A 16634-nucleotide genomic window follows, 5' to 3' on the forward strand; every position below is an offset into this window, starting at 1 on the left:
AGTTCAGGTCAGAAGTCTAAAATGAGTATCTTAACAGAACTGAGAGAAATTTGTTTCCTTGCTGTTTCCAAGTTCTAGGGACTGCGTACATGCTTTGCCACTTCAAAATAAGCCAGGTACCATCTTTTTTTTTTTTTTTTTTAATTGCTTTTGGCCTCACTGTGTGGCATCTGGGATCTTAGTTCCCCAACCATGGATTGAACCCGTGCTCTCTGCAGAGGAAGTAAGGAGTCTCAACCACTGAACCTCCAGGGAATTCATATATATATATATATATATATATATATATATATATATAAAACATATATATGTTACACAAGGTTGAATATATCGTTCATTGTTGAAACTCCTTTAAATTTTTTTGTATCCTCAAATCTAGTGATCACAAATAAGGGTATATTATAATCTTTGTGTATGATTTCTCCCACTTTTTTATTCTTCTGCTTTGTTCCCTTGGATCTTTGCCTAAAGAAAAATCCATATAAATGAAAAGGCCATACACCCCCACCCTGTTTGTGTATGTTAGTTGCTCATGTCTGACTCTTTGCGGCCCCATGGACTGTAGCTCGCCAGGTTCCTCTATTCATGGGATTTTACAGGCAAGAATACTGGAGAGGGTTGGGATTCCCTTCTTCAGGGGATCTTCCCAACCCAGGGATCGAACCCCAGTCTTATGCTTTGCAGGCAGATCTCTTCACCATCTGAGCCCCAACACTGCTCCTCTGCTATTCTAGAAATAGTAAAGATTCCACCATAGATATATTTCCTCAGTGGAGGACAGGAGGAACAATGCTGGGTTGTTTCAAGGTTCACATGAAATGGTAACTATTAAGCATTTGGAACACTGCCTGGCACAAAGTAGGAGTTCAGTGATCACAGTTGTTAAGTAACTAAGCAGTGTCTGACTCTTTTGCAACCCTGTGGATTGTAGCCCACCAGGCTCCTCTGTCCATGAGATTTCCCAGGCAAGAATACTGGAGTGGGTTGCCATTTCCTTCTCCAGGGGATCTTCCTGACCCAGGGATGGAACCCTCAACTCCTGCATTGGTGGGTGCGTTCTTTACCACTGAGCCACCAGGGAAGCCCGATAGAGGACATGGGAGTTCAAACTGACTCCTGTCTTCCCTCAAACTTACTGAGATACCATTTAACAAAATATTTCAGCCTCTAAATATCCCAACATCCAACTGATATTTTTATTCCTTTTAATATTTGGCCGCACCACGTCTTAATTGTGCACACAGTGTCTTCTTCAGTCTTTGTTGTGGGATTTTTAGTTGTGGGATGTGGGATCTAGTTCCCTGAGCAGGGGTTGAACCTGGGCCCCTGCACTGGGAGCACAGAGTCTTACCCACTGGACCACCAGGGAAGTCTCTCCAGTTGGTATTTTCGCTTGTTAATTTCCATCTTAAAAATATTCTACAATGAGATACCACCTCATATCCATTCAGATGACTTATTATCTAAAAAACAAAAACCAGAAAATATTAATAACAAGTGTTAGCAAGGATCTAGTAAAACTAAACCTTAATCACTGATGGTTGGAATGTGAAATGGTACAACTAATATGGAAATCTCATGGCAGTTCCTCAAAAAATTAAACACAGAATTAACATATAATCCAAAAATTCTGCTACTGGGTATATACCCCAAAGAACTAAAAGAAGACTCAGAAAGAAATTTGTACAAGCATATTCACAGCAACATTATTTACTGTAGCCAAGAGGTGGACACAACCAAGTGTCCATTGGCACCAAAGGAAACCCAATGTAGTCAACAGTAAAATATTGTGTATGTGTGCTCAGTCATGTCCAGCTCTTTGCAGCCCAGTGGATTGTGACCCTCCAGGCTCCTCTGTCCATTGGATTTCCCAGGCAAAAATACTGGAGTGGGTTACCATTCCCTTTTCCAGGGGATCTTCCTGACCCAGGGAAAAACCTGCCCTTCAGTGCAGTGTCTGACACCCTATTCCCCCATCCAGATCCATCCTAGGTATGTGAATCAAAACCGAAGGCTCTTTCTTTCCATAAACTCTTCTCATATTTCACTGCCTCCTGAATTGTAGGGAAATTTTTGTTAGATTGAAATACAATACTCAGAGAAACTTTATATTATCTTCAAATAATCACAGGCCACATTTTACACAACAGATTCCTTGTCTCTGTGAAGTCTTACATTGAAACAGCTCATGAAAACAAAATTAATGACATTTTACTTAGTAAATAACTGGTTCAATGTCTTCAATATATTTTATTTTTTGTGTATGTTACTTAGACTGATTTTTTTTTTTTTTGCTTAATTTTTTATATTGGAGTATAGTTGATTTACAATGTGTTAGTTTCAGGTGTACATCAAAGTAACTCAGTTATACATACACATATGTCCATTCTTTTTCAGATTCTTTTCCCATAGAGCTTATTACAGAACACTGAGTTCCCTGTGTTATACCATAGGTCCTTGTTGATTATCTGTTTCATATATAGTAGTGTGTATATGTTAATCCCAAACTCTTAATTTATCCTCTCTAACACGTTTCCCCTTTGGTAACCATAAGTTTTTTTGATGTCTGTGAGTCTGTTTCTGTTTTGTAAATAAGTTCATTTGTATCATTTTTTTTAAAGAATCCACATAAAATTGATATATGATATTTGTCTTTCTCTGAGTTAACTTCACTTTGTATGATAATCTCTAGGTCCCTCCATATTGCTGTAATGGCATTAGTTTGTTCTTTTTCATGACTGAGTAGTATTCATTGTACCACATCTTCTTTATCCATTCCACTGTTGGACATTTAGGTTGCCCTGTGTCCTGGCTATTATAAATAGTGCTGCTGTGAACATGGGGACACATGTATCTTTTCAGATTATGGTTTTCTCCAGATACATGCCCAGGAGTGAACTTGCTAGATCATATGGCAGTTCTACTGTTAGTTTTTTTTAAGGAACCTCCATACCGTTCTCCATAGTGGTTGTACCAACCAATAGATTTTAACTTCTGAAGACAGTCTGCTGCTCACCACTCTGTGGTGTGACAGCTCCTTGTGGGGCTGGACACAGCAAAAACTCAATGATTAATAAAAGATTTTACACTGTGAATACAAGTGGAAAATTTAGAGCTTTCTGACCTGATTAGGGACCAGGTTATTCCTTCTGCAGCAGGCAGAGCAGAGCCTGGATACACAGGTGTCTGGACTCATGAGAAGAAAGGGGCTAACAGTGGGGAAACATGAACGAATTAGTGAGGAGATGTTAATCAGCCACCAACTGGGATGATTGAAAACCAACATGTAAGTCACAAAAATGGTGCAGAGCATGTAGAAAGATAGAAAGGTGCTCACCAGGGCAAGGATTCTTTGGGCAGCTCTGGTCTCAGGAGGGGATCCGGCTGAACGGTTGGTCCTAGGAATGTGGCGGACTTGCCGGTGGTGTCTGTACAGGGTGAAAACCATGTATCCGCTGGCCAGGGTCATGAGTCCAAAAGACAAAGTGCTAGGAGGACTTAAGAAAGCTGCCAATAGTGTGGACGTTATTGTATCAAGACGAGTAATAGAGCAGTATCCCACATCTTTTTGCTTTGTGGTGTTTGTGCTGCTCCATTTCCCAGACACATACGTGAACACAAATGTATTTACAAGCAAGTGCAAAATCCAGCACAGGTAAAGAGTGAAGCCGGCGTACTTGGGAGCTTTTCCTTTAAGACTTGTCCATGTGGAGTTCCTGGGGCTAATCATAATGGCCTGTAAGACACTTAAGAGACAGGTGGTGCTGAAAGACACCCCCACAGCCACCCTGTGAACGTAGAAAATGAGTTTGCATCCAGGGTCACCGAGGAAATGTCTCAATCCAAAGGCTGCCACCATCTGGGGAGGTCCTTTAGAAAGGAGGGCCAAGATGTTGGCGAAGATCAGGTGCCTGAGAGTGAAATCAAGGGGTTTTAACCTGTGTCCCCTGAGTTGAATGGTAACATTCTGATAAAGAAACAAGAAATTCCCTAAGATTCCGACTACAGTCTGTGATAAGGAGATGACCCCTACTGCAAGATCCCTGGAGGCTACTCCGCCACCTCCCAGACCCCAGGGTTCATGTTCAGAGTAAGATGGCATTGCAGGAATATGTGAGCTTTGTGTTACTTGGTGACGTGGCAATTGAAATCCGCTATTCTTCACTCCGGCTTCCCAGGTGGCTCAGTGGAAAGAATTCGCCTGCCAAGCAGGAGACCTGGCTTCAATCCATGAGTCAGGAAGATCCCCTGGAATAGGAAATGGCAACCCACCCCAATATTCTTGCCTGGGAAATCCCATGGACAGAGGAGTTTTCGCGGCCTACAGGATTTATCGACTAAACAACAGTTCTTCATTCAGCAATACTCATTCATAGTTTCCATTAACAACTGGTTGCATAAGTGGTATTGTTTTGTATGTAACAACATCGACTCTTCAACTCGGAAATGTTATTATTTTTCAGAGGAGGAGCCCCTAAGTACAGATTGTAAGAACCATGCGAACTCGCAGCCCCCTAGGTGACCGAGTGAGAAATGGAACCTGTGTTTTCTAGCTGCAGACAAGCCTCTTCACCACAATCCTACATGAAGAAAGGTTGTCAGTTTTACTCTTTGTGTCCTCAAAACCTGTACTTTATTTTTTTTTAACTGATGTCCTTTGCCATTCTTAAATGTTTTTATCTTCATTAATAGTTGTTATGGTAGAAATTTTATAATTATGTCTATAAGTTTATTTTTTATAGGCCAGTGTTGCCTATGAATAAATATTTAAAATGAAAATCAGATGATAAAGCACCAACTACCATAAAACCCTGTAAGAGTGATTATCCCAGATGAAGTGTTGGGTTTATAGGGGCAAGAATGGCTTAATGTGATGTAACAGAGATGCATTTGTCCTTATTCCAAGAACAAGCATAAAATGAGAGTAACCACCAAAATCTTTACTGTTATATGATGGGCTAAACTCTAGGCTTTGAAACAGATATGAGACAAAACACTGTAAAAGAGAGAATAAGTTATTATTGATTACATAGGGCATAATTGATTAATAATGAAAGGATTAAATGAAACTGTGAGGAACAATGTAATAATTATTGAAATAGACTCATATACAAGTATTTCAAATGACATGCAGGAGGCAGGGAAACAAGTGCAGTGAATAAATTTAAATTGTAGATTTGATATGAATTTAGGATTGACATTAAAAGTTATTCTTTTTTTTCCCCAGACCCTGTGTTCGATCTTCGTTCCCTGACCAGAGCTAGAACCTGTGCCCCCTTCTTTGAAAGCACAGAGTCCTAACCACTGGACAACCAGGGAAATCCCTAAAAACATTTATTTTTAACAGAGAAGTATCAGGAGAACACATATGAAGCTTCAAACTGTCAAGATCGTTTTGCTCTGAAACCCACAAACAATGTTAATATTTTTTCTGAAATAGTCTTTGCCTAATTTCTTTTTTGGGGCGTGGTGGAGGGGTGGGTTAAGTGTGATCTCTCATTGGTTTTCCAATTTTCTACACAAAAATCCACAAGAAATAATGAGTCTTTGCTGATGCCTTTCACTTGCTCTAAGAGCAAAGGGAAAAAATTCCACACGAGACTGAGTTTATCTTTCTGACGCAGGCAAGACGCTTAGGTGGATCTTGAGAAAACCCAGAGGGGAAAACTCTGGGGCCACCTCCTTGGAACCAGGAGAGGAGCCTGAAGGCACGAGGACTGAGGCATGTGAGTCTCAAACTGACCTAGGATACCAAGGAACTGAACTGGGACTCTCCCTTTCTCTGGAAATGTGACTCTGAAGTAGGCTGCCTCATCCTTAGCGTTCCTGGAAAGTGGGGGCGGTCGGCCCATTCACCCATTCTCTGCACCAGTAAGGTGCTTTGAAATCCCCTGTGAATCTCCAACCCGGAAAACAAAAGGGTCCACAAGGGAGGGGTGGGGGAGGCAGCGAGGATAGGAGGGGAGGGAGGCGGTGGGAGCCAGGGAGCATGTGCCCTGGGAAGAGAGGAAAGGAGGAGAGGGCCGAGAAGGGGAGGAGTAGGGATGGGGCCAGCCTCAGGAAGAACAAAGCAGAAAAGGGGTGTGCACCATGCCTACCAGTGGCTGTTGGCTGCAGGGCGCCCTAAGCCGGGCATCTCCCAGGCAGCCCTAGACTCAGTCTTGGCCTAATTTCAAGAGGGGTAACAGTTTCACTGTAATCAGAGCACAGGGAGTTTCTCTTTGGGTTTTTTTTTTAACCCACATGGAGATAAAATTACTGCATCCATTTGAAACAGATAGTGGGCTCAGCTTAAGAGGGAAAAAAGATATTTATGTTGTAGCGTTAAAGAAGAATTAACCAATGGGACAACTTTACCAGCCAAGCAGAGTTTTGAAAACTCCTCTGGAAGGAGGTCAGTTTACATGTGGTTTGCGGGAAGCGGCTGTGAAATCCCCAGTCAAGCCGCCTCTTAGTGGAAGGTTGCTGCTGGTCACCAGGAGCAGACATCCCAGGGAATGGTTTCAGTGCTTTTCTAAGTATAGGAAGCTGCAAGGACCCAGGTTCATGAAAACATTTCTCCTGAAAATATCTTCGTCTCTAAAGGCCAGTTCTGCCAGTTTTCCCAGAACAGAGTCTGCTTCATCCCCTCAGGGCAGCTGTAGGTCAGTGACCTCGGTGACTAATGACGAGGTTCTTGTAGAACTGGCTGGTGGGCAACATTCTTTATTTTTACAGTCCCTTCTCTTTTGGTCTTAATTTCAAGGTTTGGGAGGCATTTGTGACCAATTTGTCCCCCAGTGCTAGGAGCTGGGAATGCTCATTCCCAGGTCCACCAAGGATTTTGTTGGTGGGCTCCTCAATGTGCCATCACTAGTCTAGACCCTGTAACAGTAGCCAAAGGTTTCTGGACCTTCTCTCTCGCTATTCTGTTACAAGCCAAGAAATGATGGGCCTTGGTTATTTCTTTCCATATCTGGAGTTACACAACTACAGTCACTGATCTTAAAAGACTGGGTATTTGGACAATAGTTTCAAATTATCGAATCATCAATTTGCTCAGAAGCTAAGTAAGACATACATCTGGTATACAGGAAACTATCATCCTGTGAAATAGGCAGGACACAGGCAGTGTAGCTAGTAACATTTATAAGGAAGGTGATGCATGTTTAAACTAAACTTCCCTCAAGTGTGTCCCATTATCTCCCCAGTTGTCTGACCAGTCTGTTCTGTACCAATTGTTATTTTTCAGGGAAATGATATAACATTATTGTACATAAATTTTCACCAAAGATGCCTGCACGCACAAGGTGAATGGCAAGTCACCGTGATCCCTCACAGGACTGAGAAAGGAACCTTATGTTCCAAGGCAGTGGTCCTCAACTTTTTTGGCACCAGGGACTGGTTTCGTGGAAGACTGGTTTCCACAGACCTGGGGGAGAAGATACGAGGTGGAGATGGTTTCAGGATGATTCAAGTGCATTACATTTATTGTGCACTTTATTTCTATTATTATTATATCAGCTCCACATCAGATCATCAGGCATTAGATCCCAGAGGTTGGGGACCCTTGTTCTAAAAAGTTACATGGGGACTTTCCTGCTGGTCCAGTGGATAAGACTCTGCACTCTTAATGCAGGGGGGCCAGGTTCGATCCCTAGTCAGGGAACTAGATCCCACATGCCACAACTTACGACCTAGCTCAGCCTAAATATATAAAATATATATTTAGAAATATACTAGAGTAAAACAGCAGTCATCCTCATCGGGGTGGATTACATTAAAAGGCATCAGGAATTGATATATAGAGTAAGGAACTATCCATCTCTCTCCATGAGTTCAGCACATACTCCAGGAATTATTCCTGCATCCAAAGGACTCTGTATCCTGGCCCACTTTCTACCTGGGAAAATCCTGTTTCTGAAATGAGCACCTCTCCAGATTCTTGATACACTCCTGCCCTTATGGGTGGGAGAGGGCTCAGAATAAAACAGAAAATACTCAGAATAAAATAGAAGATACTCACCAGAGTCCTCTGGCTGCCAGGATGGGGGAGCTTGGTGCCAGGGTCCCCACAGCCAGTACATGTGAGAGGGAGACAGCCAGGCACCAAAATAAAACCTTGTCATGCTGTGACCTCACCTCCCCACAGAACCACAATTATTATTTCACCTGTAGCAGCAATGGCAGTACACGCTAGGGGAGCTGAGAATGTTTTTAAGCAATTCATCCCAGTTCTTGACTACCAAAACAACATGTCTAGTGAGTATCTCCCAAAAGGCCATCGGGGTATGTAAGAAGAGTCTTTTTCATGTCTGTATCTCTAGAGCATTGAAGATCCTACAGAGAAAGATCAGGAAGCCCTGAGGGCCGAGCCATGAGGGACTTCCAGCAAAGCACGTCTCTCATGGCATCCTCTGCTCTCCTGAGAAGTTCTGTTAAAGACTCTAGTTCTTTCCTCTCACTCAGACCCCTCTCAAGCTTCCAGACCCCTTCTAAGTTATGGGAAGAGAAATGGGATGACACAAAACACTGAGAAGGACTAGTGAACGGGGTAAAAGTGAAAGGAGAAATGATGTCAAGAATTGAAATATAAAAACATTAGATAGCCGGCCAGCAACAGATAACTGGGTAAAGAAGATGCAGGAATACTGCTGCTGCTAAGTCACATCAGTCGTGTCCAACTCTGTGTGACCCCATAGATGGCAGTCCACCAGGCTCCTGTCCCTGGGATTCTCCAGGCAAGAATACTGGAGTGGGCTGCCATTTCCACTACTCAGGCATAAAAAAGAATAACGTTTGACATTTGCAGCAACATGGATATGAATGGACTTAGAGGGCATTGTGCTGAGTGAACTAAGAAAGACAAATACTAGATGATATTGCTTATATGTAGAATGTAAAAAGTATAACCTACAGATATAGAGAAGCTAGGTCTGAAGCAGACCTACAGATATAGAGAACAAGCTAGGGGTTACCAGTGGGGAGAGGGAAGGGGAGGGGCAAGATAGGAGTAGGGGAGTGAGAGGGACAAACTACTAGGTATAAAATAAGCTACAAGGTATATTGTACAACATGGGGAATACATTCAGTATGTTATAATAACTCTAAGTAGAATATAACCTTTAAAAATTGTGAATCACTATATTGTACACCTGAAACATATAATATGGTACCTCAGCTTTTCTATCCCCCAAAAAATTAGATAGCATACTGTGTTTCAAATAAATGATTGAGACAAGACAGATAACCCACACAGCTGTTTTGCCAAAAGTTTTACTTTCGTTTTCTTATTTCAAATTTATTTTTATTTGTAGGATAATTGCTTTACAATATTGTGTTGGTTTCTACCACATATCAACATGAATCAGCCATAAGTATACATATGTTCACTTCTCTTGAACCTCCCACCACATCCCACCCCTCTAGCTTGTCACAGAGCACCAGATTTGAGCTCCCTGTGTCATATAGCAAATTTCCACTGGCTATCTAATTTTACATATGGTAATGTATATGTTTCAATACTACTCTCTCAATTTGTTTTAGGTTCAAAGGATTTGTTAACAGCAACAACAAAACCACTCGTTACACGCAAATAAAGTTTCAATTGTTAATAGATTATTCAACTTAATTAATTTCAATATACAGTCATTAGAAGAAAAGAAGTTAGAAACAAGAGAAGTAACAGCATATATATCACCAAGTTGGGCCGAACCGACATTCAGACTTGAACAGTGCTGGGAAGTTATGAATGACAGCAATGTAGAGTCCCAGTTGGGAAAGGGGTCCCAGGCAGTGTGTGCACCCCACAGGTGAGACTTCAAATTGCAGTTTGAGGGCTCCTGCTTATAATCCCAGGCCACAAAATGGGATCATCAGTCTGTGTGCAAAAATGCAGCTCTGTGGAGGCTGGGTAGGAAGCCTCTGGGGGCTCAAGAATTCCAAGACCTACTACCTTATCTAAAGTGCTGCCTGACTTGCTGTGCTTGGGGGCAGGCATGGAATCCAGGCAGTGTCGGAGCAGGTCAGGAGCAGGTCAGAAGCCTGCTCTCCTGCTACTGAACCCTGAACAAGACTTCCTTCATTTTAACTTCCTTAACAGCATGGTAGGCACTAAATTAACTTAAGGTTTTCTGAAGCTGTGTAAGGAGCACGTAGAAAATAACAGCATAATTATAAATCATTTATGGACTATATCCTCAAAGAGGTGGACTATAATTCCCAACTCTTTTCAGTGTTGCCTGCATTAATTACTTGCTTTTAAAATAGTATAGTCTGACTATACATCAAATAGATGAACAAGGTCCTACTGTATAGCACAGGGAGCTATATTCAATATTTTGTGTTAAAACATAATGGAAAGAATACGAAAAAAAATGTACATGTATGTATAACCGAATCACTACTGTATAGCAAATATTAACATTGTAAATCAACTATACTTCAATTTAAAAAACTAAATGCAGCTCTGCATTTTTTCTCTGCTACCTTTGTGGAGAGAATTTCTCGGCCCAGAGGTTGGTTTTCATTTTTATTTTTTAATTTTCTTTTTTCATGTTTTTAATTATTGAAATATAGTTGATTTACAGTGTTCTGTTAGGTTGGGGTGTACAGCAGTGATTCAGTTTTACATATATATATTCACACCCTTGGGCTTCCCTTGTGGCGCAGCTGGTAAAGAATCCGCCTGCAACGCGGAAGACCTGGGTTCGATCCCTGGGTTGGGAAGATCCCGTGGAGCAGGGAACAGATACCCACTCCAGTGTTCTGGCCTGGAGAATTCCATGGACTGCATAGTCCATGGGGTGCAAACAGCTGGACACAACTGAGCGACTTTCACTATTAACATCCTAATCTTGTCAACAACCCTACCGTTCTGAAACTCTGAAGAAGAAAGACAGCAAGACTATTACTGCTGATCCTTATCACATATCCTCACCTGACTATATAAACTCTCCCTGCTCCCTGCTCACCAGGCACAGTTCTTGAGGTGCTAGGCTACTGTATCCCCACTTTGCCTGGAAAAGTTATAAAGCTACTCTTTCTTTCTCCTCCATAACTCTGTCTCCACGTTTCAGTTTGGCCTTGGTGCACCGAGAGCCAAGAATATGGCATCAATATAACCTCTGGGTTCTTGTTCAATTAAAGAGCAACCCAGACCTCTGACTTGACTTAATTATTTAGAACAACATTCCTTCAACACGTACCGATGTCTCCAGCATGTGACAAGACCATACACAACATAGCCACAAATGGACACGCAGGACCCTTCAGCATCATTCAAAGGTATACACGCCAAGGTTCTTGGGCCTTTGTTATTGTCTTTATTATTATTAGTTTAATATTCCTAATGTTCCATTTTCAACTATAGCATGTGTATTTATCATTATTGACTTTTGCCTGTTGCTACAGTTTATGGTGACAGAGTTGAAGCTTACTTCAGACCCTCTAATTGTGGAATACTGTCAAGACCCATCCTTCCCCATTATCACTGATTTAAGACTCCCGCTAGGTCCCTTGTTTACCTGGGGGAAAGCCAGACACAGACCGTCCAAAATTCCATTCTTTGGCCTATCAATGAGTACCCGCCGCTGGCCCCGCCCACCGCGCCCCGAGGCCCCGCCTCCCCACCCCGAGGTCCCCACGCAGGCCCCGCCCACCGCGCCCGGGGTACCCACGCAGGCCCTATTCTCTCCACGGCCCGCCCTCTTACGGCCTCGCCCCGCCTAGGCCCCGCCCCCCAGACCGCTCAGCCTTTTTACTCCTCGTGCGTGCAGTTTCTCACACACCCGGAAGCTGACAGTCGAGAGAGAAGGTTTCGCTACGCAGCGTGAGTTTCTGTCTTTTTAGTCAAATCTGAGCCTCGCAGTTTCCTTTCTTCTGTACCCGGGGTCTCAGGGTCGCTACAGACCATGAATCCCCGCGCCCGCCCCACCACCCCCCAGCAAATTCAGACGTCTCCACAGGTACTTACCTTTCTGTTTAAAGTCGCCCTGGAGCCGGTTCCTGCCTTCGGTCCGCTTAGACGCTGCCTTTCGCACCCCTTTCCAGCTTAAAACCCTTCACTGACCTCACTGACCCCTCTGCCCCTCCTGCAACCGCATAAAATTCCCTCCCATGAGGTGGATTTATTCGCACCACCACCCCCAGCCTCGCCCTCTCGGCCCCTGAGGTCTGCTCCGGTCACCCCATTCTCGGAGAGGCTGCGTCTTCTCCCCGTCCTGAGACCCCCCCCCACCTTCCCAGCCCCATTGTCCTCGCGTCTCCTCAGGCCGGTTCTTCTGCCCCGCAGGCGTTCCCTTCATAGTGACCTTTCCTCTAAACCCGTGTTGGCAGAGGTGACAGGGGTCAGCCATGTGACACCCATGATCTTCGGTTCCAAATTCCACCCTCTGGAAAACAGGCTCTTGCGGGAGGGGGGCTTCTTATTCAGTCGCCATCCCTGTAAATTGTGGGCGAGGGGGGTCAGGAGAAGCAGAGACTCGGAGAGAAATAGAAAGTTGAGAAAAGCTTGAGGGAGAAGCGATGGCAATGAAGAGAACTGGTGAGGCACTTGGAAGAGACCTTCTTGAAAGAGAATAAGCCTTGAAGGTAGCGGGTGGGGAAAGGAGAGAAGTTTAGAGAAAAGCAGGATCTCCGGAGAAATGAAGGTGAGCAGAATAGGAGAGGGGCCCTTGCTCAGCGGTAGCAGCGGGGAAACAGTGGTGAAGCGCGTCATTCTGATGGTGCAGGCGAGAGGGTGAGACTTGGAGTCTTGATGGTGCTGGGACAGAAGAAGACCTGGACGGAAATCTGCCCCCAAGGATTCGGGGTGGCGGGGGAGACGAGGGGTCGGGGTAGAGGGGCGCTGGTGCGGAGCGGGTCGAGGGGAATGTCACAGGGGTAAGAGGGAGGGAGCGGAGAGGAAGCTCAGATAGGAGAAGAGGCAGAAATATTAATACTTGGAGATTTAGGACAGTCAGATTGGGGAAAAAAGAGCAACAGAGAGAAGTAATGAGTGGCAGAGTGGGCAGGGCTGGTGTGAGAGGAGAAATAGAAGGGCAGTAACAGCCCAAAGCAGAGGGGAACAAAAGGAGAGAGAGAGAGGAAAAAAAGAAAGGGAGATAAACAGAATGACAGAGGGGAACACGTATTAGTGAAGAAAGAGGAGTGACCTGGACCCATGTGAGTCAGTTGGATATGAATTTGGATGTAAATGGATGTAAACTATTGTTGTGATATCATGACTTTATAGCCTGATAAATTTAAAAGTTTGTATAGATGATGAGAATTGCAAAATTCCACTCTCTAATGCTTGTGTGTTTTATATTTATTTTTATCAGAAGATAACTTCCATTTGCAATCCTTCAACCAGGGACATGGAATAGGGTGTGTGTGTGTGTTTGGAGCAAGAGAAAATTGTCACTTCATGATGCCTATTTAAAGGAAAATTACAACTCCTGTTTCTGGTCATTTTTTTCATTGTTCTTTTTGTAGCTTGAACTAAATCTTATCATTCAATTTCTACTTTCCTATAAATAATAACTTCTGAAGTTGCTTTGCTGAAATTGCTGGACATCCTGTAATCAACGCATGTGATTTTCTAAATTTATATTCATAATATTTTCTGACTTTGAAACCAGAATTGTGTAGGATATATATATATGTAAAATATATAATTGTGTAGGCTATATATATGTGTGTGTGTGTGTGTGTGTGTATAATGGTGTAAGCTATATATATATGTATATATAAAATGGTGTAGGCTCTCTCTCTCTATATATATATATGTATGTATATATAATTGTGTAGGCTATCAGTTCAGTTCAGTCGCTGAGTCAGTCTGACTCTTTGTGACCCCATGGACTGCAGCACACCAGGCTTCTCTGTTCGTCACCAACTCCCGGAGCTTGCTCAAACTAATGTCCATCAAGTCAGTGATTCCATCCAACCAATCTTTCCCAGCATCAGAGTCTTTTTAATGAATCAGTTCTTCGCATCAGGTAGCCAAAGTATTGGAGTTTCAGCTTCAGCATCAGTCCTTCCAATGAATATTCAGGACTGATTTCCTTAAGAATTGACTAGTTGGATTTCCTTGCAGTCCAAGACACTCTAAAGAGTTTTCTCCAACACCACAGTTCAAAAGCATCAATTCTTCGGTGCTCAGCTTTCTTTATAGTCCAACTCTCACATCCACATATAACTACTGGAAAAACCATGGCTTTGACTAGACAGACCTTTGTTGGCAAAGTAATGTCTCTGCATTTTAATATGCTGTCTAGGTTAGTCATAGCTTTTCTTCGGGGGAGCGAGCATCTTTTAATTTCATGGCTGCAATCACCATCTGCAGTGATTTTGGAGCCCAAAAAAATAAAATCTGTTACTGTTTCCATTGTTTCCCCATCTATTTGCCATGAAGTGATGGGACCGGATGTCATAATCTTCGTTTTTTTAATATTGAGCTTTAAGTCAACTTTTTCACTCTCCTCTTTAACTTTCATCAAAAGGCTCTGTAGTTCTTCTTCACTTTCTGCCATAAGAGTGGTGTCATCTGCGTATCTGAAGTGATTGACATTTCTCCCAGCAATCTTATTCCAGTTTGTGCTTCATACAGGCTAGCATTTCTCATGCTATACTCTGCATATAAGTTAAATAAGTAGGGTGACAATATACAGCCTTCACATACTCATTTTGCAATTTGGAAGCAGTCTGTTGTTCCATGTCTGGTTCTAACTTGTTTCTTGACCTGCATACAGGTTTCTCAGGAGGCAGGTGAGGTGATCTGGTGTTACCATCTCTTTAAGAATTTTCCACAGTTTGTTGTGATCTACACTGTCAGAGGCTTTGGCATAATCAGTAAAGCAGAAGTAGATGTTTTTCTGGTATTCTCTTGCCTTGTTGATGATCCAAAGGATGTTGGTAATTTGACCTCTGGTTCCTCTGCCTTTTCTAAATCCAGCTTGAGCATCTGAAAGTTCATAGTTCACATACTGTTGAAGCCTGGGTTGGAGAATTTTGAGCATTACTTTGCTAGCATGTGAGATGAATGCAGTTGTGCGATTTTGAACTTTCTTTGGCATTGCCTTTCTTTGGGATTGGAATGAAAACTGACCTTTCCCAGTCCTGTGGCCACTGCTGAGTTTTCCAAATTTGCTGACATATTGAGTGCAGCACTTCCACAGCATCATCTTTTAGGATTGGAAATAACTCAACTGGAATTCCATCACATCCACTAGCTTTGTTCATAGTGATGCTTCCTAAGGTCCACTTGACTTCATATTCCAGGATGTCTGACTCTCGGTAAGTGATCACACCATCGTGATTATCTGGGTCATGAAGATCTTTTTTGTATAGTTCTTCTGTATTCTTTCCACCTCTTAATATCTTCTGCTTCTGTTAGGTCCGTACCATTTCTGTCCTTTATTGTGCCCATCTTTGCATGAAATGTTCCCTTGGTATCTCTAATTTTCTTGAAGAGATCTCTAGTCTTTCCCATTCTATTGTTTTCCTCTATTTCTTTGCATTGATCACTGAGGAAAGCTTTCTTATCTATCCTTGCTATTCTTTGGAACTCTGCACTCAAATAGGTATATCTTTCTTTTTCTCCTTTTCATTTAGCGTCTCTTCTTTTCTCAGCTATTTGTAAGGCCTCCTCAGGCAACCATTTTGCCTTTTTGCATTTCTTTTTCTTGGGGGTGGTCTTGAACACTGCCTCCTGTACAATGTCACGAACCTCCATCCATAGTTCTTCAGACACTCTGTCTATCAGATCTAGTCCCTTGAATCTATTTGTCACTTCCACTGTATAATCATAAGGAATTTGATTTAGGTCATACCTGAATGGTCTAGTGGTTTTCCCTATTTCCTTCAATTTAAGTCTGAATTTGGCAATAAGGAGTTCATGATCTGAGCCACAGTCAGCTCCTGGTCTTGTTTTTGCTGACTGTATAGAGCTTCTCCATCTTTGGCTACAAAGAATATAATCAGTCTGATTTCAGTGTTGACCATCTGGTGATGTCCAGTGTAGAATCTTCTCTTGTGTTGCTGGAAGAGGGTGTTTGCTATGACCAGTGCGTTCTCTTGGCAAAACTCTGTTAGTCTTTGCCCTGCTTCATTCTGTACTCCAAGGCCAAATTTGCCTATTACTCCAGGTATCTCTTGACTTCCTACTTTTGCATTTCAGTCCCCTATGATGAAAAGAACATCGTTTTTGGGTGTTAGTTCTAGAAGGTCTTGTAGGTCTTCATAGAACCATTCAGTTTTAGCTTCTTCAGCATTACTGATTGGGGCATAGACTTGAATTACTGTGATATTGAATGGTTTGCCCTGGAAACGAACCAAGGTCATTCTGTCATTTTTGATATTGTACCCAAGTACTGCATTTTGGATTCTTTTGTTGACTATGAGGGCTACTCCATTTCTTCTAAGGGATTCTTGCCCACAGTAGTAGATATAATGGTCACCTGAATTAAATTTGCCTGTTCCAGTCCATTTGAGTTCACTGATTCCTAAAATGTCTTGCCACATCCTGTTTGACCACTTCCAATTTACTTTGATTCATGGACCTAACATTCCAGGTTCCTATACAAAACCGCTTAAAGACGGCAGAGTAGAAGGATGTGCACTCATTTTCTCCTTTGAGAACTCCATAATTACAACTCGCTGCTGAACAACCA

The 16634-nt window shown here is 42.7% G+C and overlaps 2 protein-coding genes across 6 annotated transcripts in view; both read left to right on the top strand.

Annotated features, from left to right (window-relative positions):
* Positions 1 to 16634, top strand: part of LOC122420627 (zinc finger protein 665-like) — a 48240-nt gene that overhangs the window by 15379 nt on the left and 16227 nt on the right. The window contains exons 6-7 of one of the 3 annotated variants that reach the window (XR_006263334.1): positions 4464 to 4594; positions 5228 to 5431. The exons of 1 other annotated variant lie outside the window; for it this stretch is intronic. The gene's annotated coding sequence lies outside the window, so the exon portion shown is untranslated. Of the gene's footprint in view, positions 1 to 4178; positions 4236 to 4463; positions 4595 to 5227; positions 5432 to 16634 lie in introns of those variants that run through there. One more of the 3 variants, XR_006263335.1, reaches the window with a different exon arrangement.
* LOC122420590 (zinc finger protein 665-like) overlaps positions 11742 to 16634 on the top strand; it is a 161995-nt gene continuing 157102 nt past the window's right edge. For all 3 annotated transcript variants that reach the window (XM_043435853.1, XM_043435855.1, XM_043435854.1), the window contains exon 1: positions 11742 to 11809. The gene's annotated coding sequence lies outside the window, so the exon portion shown is untranslated. The remainder of the gene's footprint in view (positions 11810 to 16634) is intronic.

This window comes from Cervus canadensis, chromosome 18 (assembly GCF_019320065.1).
Source record: "Cervus canadensis isolate Bull #8, Minnesota chromosome 18, ASM1932006v1, whole genome shotgun sequence".
In the NCBI taxonomy this organism is placed as follows: domain Eukaryota; kingdom Metazoa; phylum Chordata; class Mammalia; order Artiodactyla; family Cervidae; genus Cervus; species Cervus canadensis.